Below are 10,300 nucleotides of genomic sequence, written 5' to 3' on the forward strand. Positions count from 1 at the left end.
TCAATCGAAGTTTTTCAAAGCTTCTTAGGATATTTACTAACATCTGCATAATACGAAGGATGACATTCATGACAACACAAAGGAATAACCGCCCCAGAATCGAAGCACACCCGTTCATGACCGTCGGTGGCCGACCTGGAATCGGTTAGACAACCCACCCAGAAAACCGTCGGTGGCAAAATGTAACCCACCCGTACAAGACCGTCGGTGGCACCATCCATACGTGACCGTCGATGGCAAAACATAGCCCACCCATACAAGACCGTCAGTGGTACCATCCGTACATGACCGTCAGTGGTACCATCCGTACATGACCGTCGATGGCAAAACGTAACCCACCCGTACAAGACTGTCGGTGGTACCATCCGTACATGACCGTCGATGGCAAAACGTAACCCACCCGTACAAGACCGTCGATGGTACCATCCATACATGACCGTCGATGGCAAAGAGATATCTCAAACAAAGGTGTTACATAGGCTTAACGTCCCCTAGCACGAAAGGACCTTCCAGGAATGTCATCCAACAAACATAATACTTGATACAAAACTAGTAGATAATCATTCACACTTGAACAAATACTTTTCCAAAATGAAACAAAGCAAAGCTTTTACCAAAACATTATAACATAGCTTTATAAAAATACCACTCACTTATAATCTGATTGAGTGACTTGGAACATCCCTTAGGTTTCGGACAATCTTTCACTTGATGCCCTATTTCTCCACATCTGAAGCATGCCCCCGTGAGTCGATAACATAGTTGCTCATGACGTTTGAGACATATTGAACATGTTGGGGCAAGTTAACTTCTTTTACGACCTTGGTTAGGATTGCTCGTCTCTCCTATCACAACACTCTCAAATATATTCTTTGATCCCTTCATTGACTTCACACTTAGCTTTTTCTTTTGATCTTGTATTTTCTCATGACATGTTTGCATAGCTTTCATCATATTCTCTAACACTTCTTCTACTTTGTCTAGACACTTTGATAAGGATTCAACCTCCACTTCCTTCACACTTTTCACCATCTTTCCCTAATGACAGAAGAGAAGGGTTAAACACAAGAAGATGGTTGATAACACTTGGGTTAATTTAACTGACTTAGATTATAACACAAAGCATATATCATATACAAGTAGGCATACACATATAGACATATAAGGACACTGGTAGAGTAACCTATTCATTCCCATGGAATTTACCAAGAATTTCCAATTCGAAGCTACGTTGGCCAAACGTGATTCCAATCGGACTTTCAAGGTCATTCAGCAAAGGCATGAGACTCTACAGTTTAGCATTTCACATAATAGGTCCTCATCCAAATGTACCATTTTACAAATCAAATAACTTTTCTCGTCCTCAATTACTATAGTTCCACATACTACGTTGATCATTAAATTCATCAATTTCCCAAATATTCTCATAGTCCAATTTGACATACAACTCATATAGCTTCCATGACTTTCGTCAAAGATTCTAATTCTGCATAATACTATGTTTCCAAAAATCAACATACTTATTCTCACCAAAGTACTAGTCAAATATTCTGATTTCCTTATAACAGTAGAAATTTCAGAAATTTCACCATGATTCTTAGCTTTCAACCTCACTGCTAAACTGATTCAATACATTCCAGTTTCCTTATAATTATCAAAAATCCACAATAGCTCTTAATTCTTAATTTCAATATTTAAACACATTACACAAACGTATATACACGTATTCTTGCATGCATAACTTCTTACTTACTTATTATATGCATGAAACTTAAATCAGTTGTAGACATCCTAATGCTCAATGGACACGTGTGTGAGATATTAACTCGTGCTCTGATACTACTCTGTCACGACCCAAACCCGCCCCTATGGGTTTAGCATCGTAACCGGCCAGTAATCCGTGATTCCCAAAGGCCTGCTTAACAATAATGACAATAGTACAGAGTAAGGGGCTGGTGGAAGCCAAACAGTAAATAAAAGATGTCCAATGAGCTGTGAAAATCTGAATGGAAAAAGACTTTTGTAGACATAACCACATCCAACCATATACATATACACATAGCATACGAGTTAGGGACCTAGTCCCTTTACCATAACTATTCAGTCAAGTCTTAATCAGTTGATACATAACAGAGTCAAAAAGGGTGAATCTAAAACACCCCCAAAACAGCCTTGGCTCGAGAAGACTCGGAACCTCAAAGTGAGGCACAACAGTTGGCTGAACAAAACATGAGCTTAACTCGACGCTTCTAGCTCCGGTCCGGTGCCTGAACACCTACATATAAATATAAACAGTGAGCTAAAATCCAGTGAATAACAGATGTGTAAAGGGGTTAAGAATGAATGTCCTTTCAGTAATTAAAACAGTCAATTGCATCAGTAGATCAGTTATTCAATCAGTGTCTCATATTTCACGTCATGCCAGTCATTTAGAAACCATAGCAGTCATATGTGGTACATCCAATAGCAGAACAGTACAGTAGGTCTTAATAGACCGAACAGTCAGATGATGGCCATCGAAACAGTAAACAGTATTGGTTCCAAACATTGGAACTAACAGAGATTTCTGTAACAGTAGCAGTAACAGTAACAGTACAGTGGCAGTAACAGTAACAGTACAGTAGCAGTAGCAGTAACAGTAACGGTAACAGTACAGTAACAGTAATAGTAACAGTAACAGTAACAGTAAGTTGTTATAGATGCCACGAGTACAGTTCATAAAATAGGACAAACATTCATTCAGTAAACAATATCATTTCAGGAAGCAGTACAGTTAATCATTCAGAAAATAATAGTAATAATTGAACATAGCTTTACAACATTGTTACTTACAGTAGGTTAAATCGATATAAGGCCTCAGATGCCCACCGATGTAAATCACATAACAAAAACACAATAGAAGCACCGTTCAATATTCATTTCATTTTAATTCAACTCTCTTTGCGTGTTTCTAGTTTATTCCATGATTATGTGAGTCCAATTAATGCTTAAGAATACTTAAAATGTCATAAGCATGCAATTGTGCATTTAAAAGAGTTAGTAAAAAATTACTAAAAATAGGGTCCTCGCTCGAGCGGACTGTAAAATTTTGAAACATTTCTGGGAGTTCGATTTTCACGCTTGAGCGAGACTTTCCTCGCTCGAGCGAACAGCATAAATTCTGAAATTTCAAGAATTGTAATTGAAGTTCAAATTTGATATTCAAGGCCTCAAAACTTGTATCTTTGGTACAAAAATGTGGAGAACCATTATATAATTCAGTAAACACTCTCAATTAAGAATCATTCATTTAAAATCATGCTCTAATTGCCCAAATTTAGTCTTAACTCATTTTCTCCATATCAAACCCACAAATTTTTAAAACATGAATTAAACTTCCAAAACACTTGCAAATTCATGATGCATGTGCAATTGAAACTCAATTTCATGCAAGACAAATAAATTCAAACCCAAAATGGTTATTTCCAAATTAATTCCAATAATTTTGAATCTAATTCAATTTCTTCACCCTTTTACTAATCCCTTTTAATTTACATGAAATTGAGTTATATGACTCTTAGGAAAGTATTTGCATGTATGAAATTAAGATTAAAACTAACTAATTTCTCTATATTCAAAATCAAATCATAATTTAATTCTTGATTTAGTCAAATTTAGATTTAATTAATTTTCTTCATAACACACCCAAAACTTAATTTATAATCATAGATGTTCCATAACATATTTAAATTTTGAATAAAACTCTTTCATTATATTACATGCATGGGTTAGAGATCAAAACCAAATCAATGTCTAATTTTCCATAAACATGAGCCTAGCTTAATTTTCTTTATATCTATTCCAAATTTAAACTTATAAGTTTTTCACACATGAATTTAAGTCTAAAACATTAAAATTCCAACATGCATGTAGAAATAAGGCCCAAATTCAAGTGAGATATTCAACATCAAACCAAAATAATCAATTTCCATGTTTATTTCCATAACTATGAATCTTAGCTTTATTTCCTTGTTCAAACCCATGTCCTTACAAATTCCATGGAATTGATCTTAAACTCTTCTTAATTTCAAGTGTAATGTAGAGATTCTACAAAAATTAAGTTTGATTTCATACCTTAAACTTTAATCTCAAAGAGTTTAGTTGATTCCCTTCTAATTCCCTTGTTCCTCCTAGCTTTTCTTCCCTTATTTTGCTTTCTTCTTGAGTTGAAATTGCTTCCTTCCCTTTCTCGGCTCTCTCTCTCTCTCTCTCTCACGGGTTTGCACAGAAAAAAAATAAAGCCATACCTTTTTTTGTTCTCAATCTCTTTTCAATACAAGAACTCATATATTAATATATTTATGTATATATCATGTGTTGCCTTCATATTACACGCACACGCACACGCACACACAAATCACAACCAGATTTCTCAATACACCCACCTAAAATTTCTGAGTGCACCCACACCCACAATTCTAGTTTGTTCCTTAAGGCAATTTATGCTTAGGATAAATTTTAATTAAGCAACACTTAGTCTTAATAAATCTTGGTTAATACGTAATTAATTAATCATAACTAATCACAAATCCCACATAATTTAATTAGTTTAATTTGACTTCCGTTAAGGCCCAATTAATTTTATTTAATTTTGTCATTCTGAATCAGATTTTTAGTCAGCCTTCTAAAAGGCTCCAAATATTAAATTAAACTTATTTTCATCTTCAATACTGGTTCCTTAAATCATTAAGGCCTTCAATTTATGACCAGACTCCAAATTTCCGTCAATTAAGTTACATATTCAAATTGGACACCCCATAAATAAATTTAATTCGTAATAATCACAATTCTCAATCTTTATAATTTAATTGACTTGATTAACTCCAATTAGGATCTAATTAATCGAATCTCAATTTTATTAAACTGAATCGAATATTTAATTAAACTCCCAAATGGGTCTTTAATTAAGATTAAATTGATTCAACTCCTTAACTTCACTTCCTTAAGCCACTTGGACCCTTAATTTCTAATTTCAAAATGAATCTTTAATAGAATCATATACAAATCAAACTCCATAATTTTCGTGAATCCCAAATTAAATTATAATAAATGGCAATTAAATTTCAAATCTCCTTAATTAATTAAGTTCTAATCATTATACGTGGTGGAGCCGTTACAGATATGTGGGCCTCTATCTTGTTGCCAAGGAAACTCTTCATTGGTACTTTGAATCTTCGAGCTTACAAATGTATATCTGAAGTTTATTGTCCTTCCTAATTTGCCCGACAATTTGGGCTTACTCAAGGAATCCCTGTCTCTCTCTGTAGCCTCTCCAATACCAATCTCGTAGTCAAAGACTTGAAGGTACCCAAAAACAAATTTGAAAAAGCAATATTCAAATTGCTTCAAGAGTTGAGCGAGTTTCAATTCACCCCCGTTACCCCACATGGCACAATTTTGAAAAGATTTCAAAATTGGTGGACCAATATGGAGGTGCTCCTGGCAATACCTCCCAAAGATCTACTAGTGGGACTAGATGTGCCCACTCAAGCCAAACCCAAAAAGACTGGGACCACTATTACAGTCTCTACTGCCCCTGCTATCCCAGCTCTTGCTCCTACTGTCACAGAGACTACTCTTGCTGCCTCTCCTCCTTCTCCTAGAGTCACCAGGGCTGCTTCGAAGAGAGACGCATTTTTATTTTTTCCCTTCTATTTTCTCTATGATGTTTATAATGTCTTGTTCATCTACTTTATGGCTTCTTCTTTTTTTAATGCAAGAGCTTCACAAGCAGAATCTCCTCAGAGAGTTCAGGCTTTGAATGTCCTCAAAGGCAAGTAACAACAACAAAGGAAAAGAAAACTTTTGCTTGATTCTAAGGAGGAGACACCTAAACCTCACTTGGAAGACGAAGAAACAGAAAAAGAGAAAGAGATATCATTGAAAAGAAAGAAGAAAATGACAGTTTCTCCCTCTGATCTTATTGGGGACTCTACTCATGAAGCAGCTGCCAAAGCAGTGGAAGAGGAGCACTCCAAAGAAATCATTGTATTTCAGAGGTTTGAAAAAATGAGACAGCAGCAAGTACTAAGAGATGAAGCTACTGCTGCTGCTGATGCACTCCAAAGAGAAGTTGCAAGGAGGCAACAAACTGTGAACATTATGCCCTTCACAGTTTTCCAACCATTGCTACTACTTCTGAAACTAGTAATTTCGTTTTATGTCTCTAGTAATTTCCCTTCTCAAGTTTTCAGTAATGAAACTTAACATTGCTTCATATTTCTTATTTTGCAGCAAAAACTATTCTACCTCCTCATTCGATAAGGATTTCTTCAGTCTTATCTAAAGTTGAAAGACTATTAGAAACACCCTCGAAAAGGAGGAAGAAAATTGACACTAAAGTGCCTTTAAGTGTAGAGCCCATCCAGACAATACTTTCACTTCCTGGTTCTACACTTTTCATACATTTTTTGAGGCAAAGCATTATATCTTTATCCTTTGGCTTAACTCCATATCTTCCTCATCTAACCTTTACCTCAGCTCAATTTACTCTCCCTACAATCCTGGTTGCTCCTTTCCCACCTGAAGAGATCCCAATTATCACTTTATTTTTAGTGATAGTTGATACTGTCAGAGAAGATACTGGTAGCTCACCAATTCTTTGTCCACCATCACTACCCAGCTCCAGTCCTTTTTCCCTTGATTTACTGGTGGCCAGGACTATAGACACTGCTAGGGACACTTCATCATCCTCTCTTATCCTTATGTAGCCATCTCTTCCTTCCACTAGAGACCTGTGGGGATGTGGTTTGGAAATACTCCTCTAATCTTGGGAGGCGCTCGTGATCCTGAAATAGACACCTGAAAAGAAATGAACACTCCAGTCGGGGGTGTCGGAATTAGCACTCCGACGGACAAGTCAGTCTCTACTCTCTCTGGATTACTTGTATTTTAAGTTAAGCATACTAGTTCTCACATACCTTTCTTCGACTGTTGTTCCTTTATTTATACTTGTTTCCCGGGCCTCGGGGCCTGGTCCACTTTTCGCTCACTATCCACTTATTTATTCGGCCCCATAGTTCAATAGTCATTCGGCCTATTTATTGTATTCGGCCTCTTGATCGTGCAGGTTAGAGCCGAGTAATGTCTATCTTCTAGAGCGTACACTTCTGATTCTGCTATTTATTCGGCTCCTACAATTGCCCCCCAAACTCCCCATTGACGGTAGTTAATTGGTGTGTTTGGTTTCGAATTTGAAAAGTCAAGAGAAACATAAGTTAGGCAGCTTCACCTATCCCAATGTGAATGTCCGAACGCACACGCCTTTCGGTCATCATTATGCGTTCCTACCTCATTCGTGCATCTTTTGCATTTATTATGATTTGAAACTCCAGTCTCTTCGAATGCATGCTTTTTTTTAATATTTGAGCCTCCTGGATTGCCAGCCGGTATCTCTCTTCTGTCTCACGTCTTCTGCAACTTCTTCCCGTCTCTTCTTGTCCTCTTTGCCTTTCGTAAGTTTTCTTCTCTTCTCTTTGTAATCCTATTTTCCGTGTTCATTTTTGATTTAGAATACCCTTGAGTCCTTACTAGAATGGCTAAGCATTTGAAAGACCTCCTTTCCGAGGGTCGTATTTCTAGGTTCCGACAATATTTTTCTATTCCTGATGATGTCCATCTATCTCTAGTGGCGGACAATACTCTTGATATGGAGAGGGATGACCAAAATACAATCGTCTTTCCTCTCATGTCCATTGCGGAGGGCGGAGTTCGTTTTCTCCTTCACCTATTTCTTAGGGCCGTCCTCCGCCATTGGGGTCTGATTCCTTTCAAACCCAATGTGAATTTTTTTCGAATCATAATGGGAAATTGTAGAGTTGAACCGGCGCCTTAGGATCGACCTTGGCATTCCGGCGATTCGGCACTACTATGCTTTAGCCAAATCCTCCGGTCGGCTCGGGCACTACTTTCTCAGGGCTAAGGACACTGACCATCACTTTGTAACCATGCTTGCCAGCTCTGGCAAACGTGTTGACGATGTAATGGTCAATGTCCGAGGTTACTAGGAATTCGACGAAGGCGAAGATCACCTAGAGCCCATTCCCAAACGGAGAGGTGAACCAGGTTGCCGTGTGACTCCTTGTGTTTATTGATCTTTCTTTTATTCGGCTTTTTCTCCAAGTTTAATCATTTGTTTATGCAGGCAATAAATTGAAGAAGATTCTGACCTCGGCTGACGACGCAGTCCTTGCAGAAATTAAGACTGCACTCAAGTATTTTGGCCATCCAAACGTACAGAAGCAAGGGAGAGTCGCGCATATACTCCTGCAGTACGAGCCTACTTATACTACGTTCTCAGTCGCGGACGACATTCCGATCCCATCTAGCGAACAACACCTTACGACTCTTATCTTCTCCAGCTTCAAGATCCTTAAACAAATTGGTTTCCAAGCTTCTGATTCGGAGCAAGACGTAGAGCCGGTGGTCGAGGTAACTGCCGAACTAACGAGAGAGTTTGCTGTGGAGGCCGAAAAAGTTGACGAGGCTCTAAACTCAGCGTTTGAGGCAGCCGATCTTAACCAGCCTAACTCATCGTCCACTTCGGGTCGGGCGGAGTTTTCCTTCGGAGATATTTTTACTGGTTTGACAGATCTTCCCAGCCCCCATTTCGAGAGTATGACGAAGGAATCTCTTTCTCAACTGGCACGAAAAAAGAACGCTGAGCGTTTGGCCGCCCGTCAGAAAGCCGAGGCCATTTGTTCCAAACCTGCCCTCCTTGAATCATTCAAGTTGGTTTTCGTGGTTAAAACGGCTCAAATTGTTTCTATCGAGACGGAACGGTCAGTTGGGCGTTTGACTCTAGAGGCCGATAAGGGGAGAGAGAAGCGACCCGCCGATTTCGAGGCCGTTTTCGAAGAAAATCCAATCGAAAAACGGCCACGCTTAGAGGAGTCGGACCTGGTTGTTCCTTTTGTGGTTCAGCCGAAGATAAAAGGCGTGCTGATCTCCTCGGACACATCGGCTGTGAAAGATCCAGCCGTGGCATTGAGCCTGGTTTCGTCAGTCTCGCTGCCGGCCGACAAGGCAGCTTTCCGCTCGGAGCCGGACGTGTTGGCAATTGCATTGGCCGCTCAAACAGCTCTTCTGGTATATAGCTTGATCTTATCTTTTGCGTTTCTGTGTATATTTGTTTTGGTTTTAATTTTTTGTTTTACAAACAGTCGAAAGGATAGCTGAGATAGGGCGGCTCTAGCACGACGCTGTCAAAGAAATCGGTCGTTTAAGATCAGAGATGGAGGGCGAAAGGAGTAGGGCCAACTTCAAAGCGGCGAGGGTGACGATGGAGAGTGCAAGGGCAGAGGCCTAGATGGAAAGAGCGAAAAATGCTGAAGAGTAGAGATTGGTCGCCGAGCAGAGGGAAAGTGCGAGCGAGGAATCGCTCAAGTTAGCCAAGGAAGCGCTTACCAAGGTGGAGGCTGAGTTAGAAGAATTGAAAAAGGCCAAGGAAAAAGCCGACTCTGAGGCTTCTGCGGCGTTCGAGGCTGGAAGGGCGTCGTCCTTGAAAACTACGTAGAAGAAGTTCCCAAATTCGAGAATCGGAGATTCAAACACGGGTGGCTCAAAGCCCTTGCTGCCACTGGAGTTACATTGGCCATGCCAATTCCATACGAGCAAGTGGATGTTAAGCCGCTTAAGTCTGATCCTGAGGCTTGATTTGGGAGACATTTTAGTTTTATTAGGTATTTTATATTTCAATGTATGTTCTTTGTTAGTTGATTTTCATCTTTTTAAGATTTTCATGTGTAAAATGTCCGCTGTTAGCGTCCAATTTATGAATGAAAATTTTCTATGCTCTTAGGTTATTGCTTGTATTGTTTGTTGTATGAGTACATAATTAAAAGAATCAGCAGTTGCAACAAAATGTCACAACTACGTGAGACGGCAAACTTAATAGCCGATTAAATTAATGAATTTGATTTAATCATAAATAAAATGAATTCATGAGGTGCCGATAGGTCAGCTCATAAGGCAGCTTGACGAATCTGCCTTTAGCTGGTTCATGAACAAGAACGCCGAATAAAACGAACTTATGCATATTGTACAGTTGAATCGATTCGTGGAACCGCTGGGGCACTCAAGCCGACTAGATTGATGAATCTGCCCTTGCCCCAGTTGGTTCATGAACATAGAGCGCCGAATAACAGAGGTTTGTGAACTAGTACGAAATGAGCATAAAACGCCGAATAAAATGAACTTATGAATATTGTACTGATGAATCGATTCGTGGAACGGCTGGGGCACTCAAGCCGAATAGATTGAT

At 39.0% G+C, this 10,300-nt stretch overlaps 1 long non-coding RNA gene across 1 annotated transcript; it reads right to left on the bottom strand.

Annotated features, from left to right (window-relative positions):
• Nucleotides 1-1,958: 1,958 nt before the first annotated feature.
• On the bottom strand, nt 1,959-4,304 carry LOC145804086 (uncharacterized). Its single transcript, XR_014345685.1, has 2 exons — nt 4,114-4,304; nt 1,959-2,275 (listed from the first exon to the last, which is right to left on the bottom strand). It is a non-coding gene; the product is annotated as an uncharacterized LOC145804086 (long non-coding RNA).
• Between the last annotated feature and the right edge of the window lie 5,996 nt (nt 4,305-10,300).

The sequence above is a fragment of the Camellia sinensis genome, chromosome 12 (assembly GCF_055761805.1).
Source record: "Camellia sinensis isolate YWXY chromosome 12, ASM5576180v1, whole genome shotgun sequence".
Classification (NCBI taxonomy): Eukaryota; Viridiplantae; Streptophyta; class Magnoliopsida; order Ericales; family Theaceae; genus Camellia; species Camellia sinensis.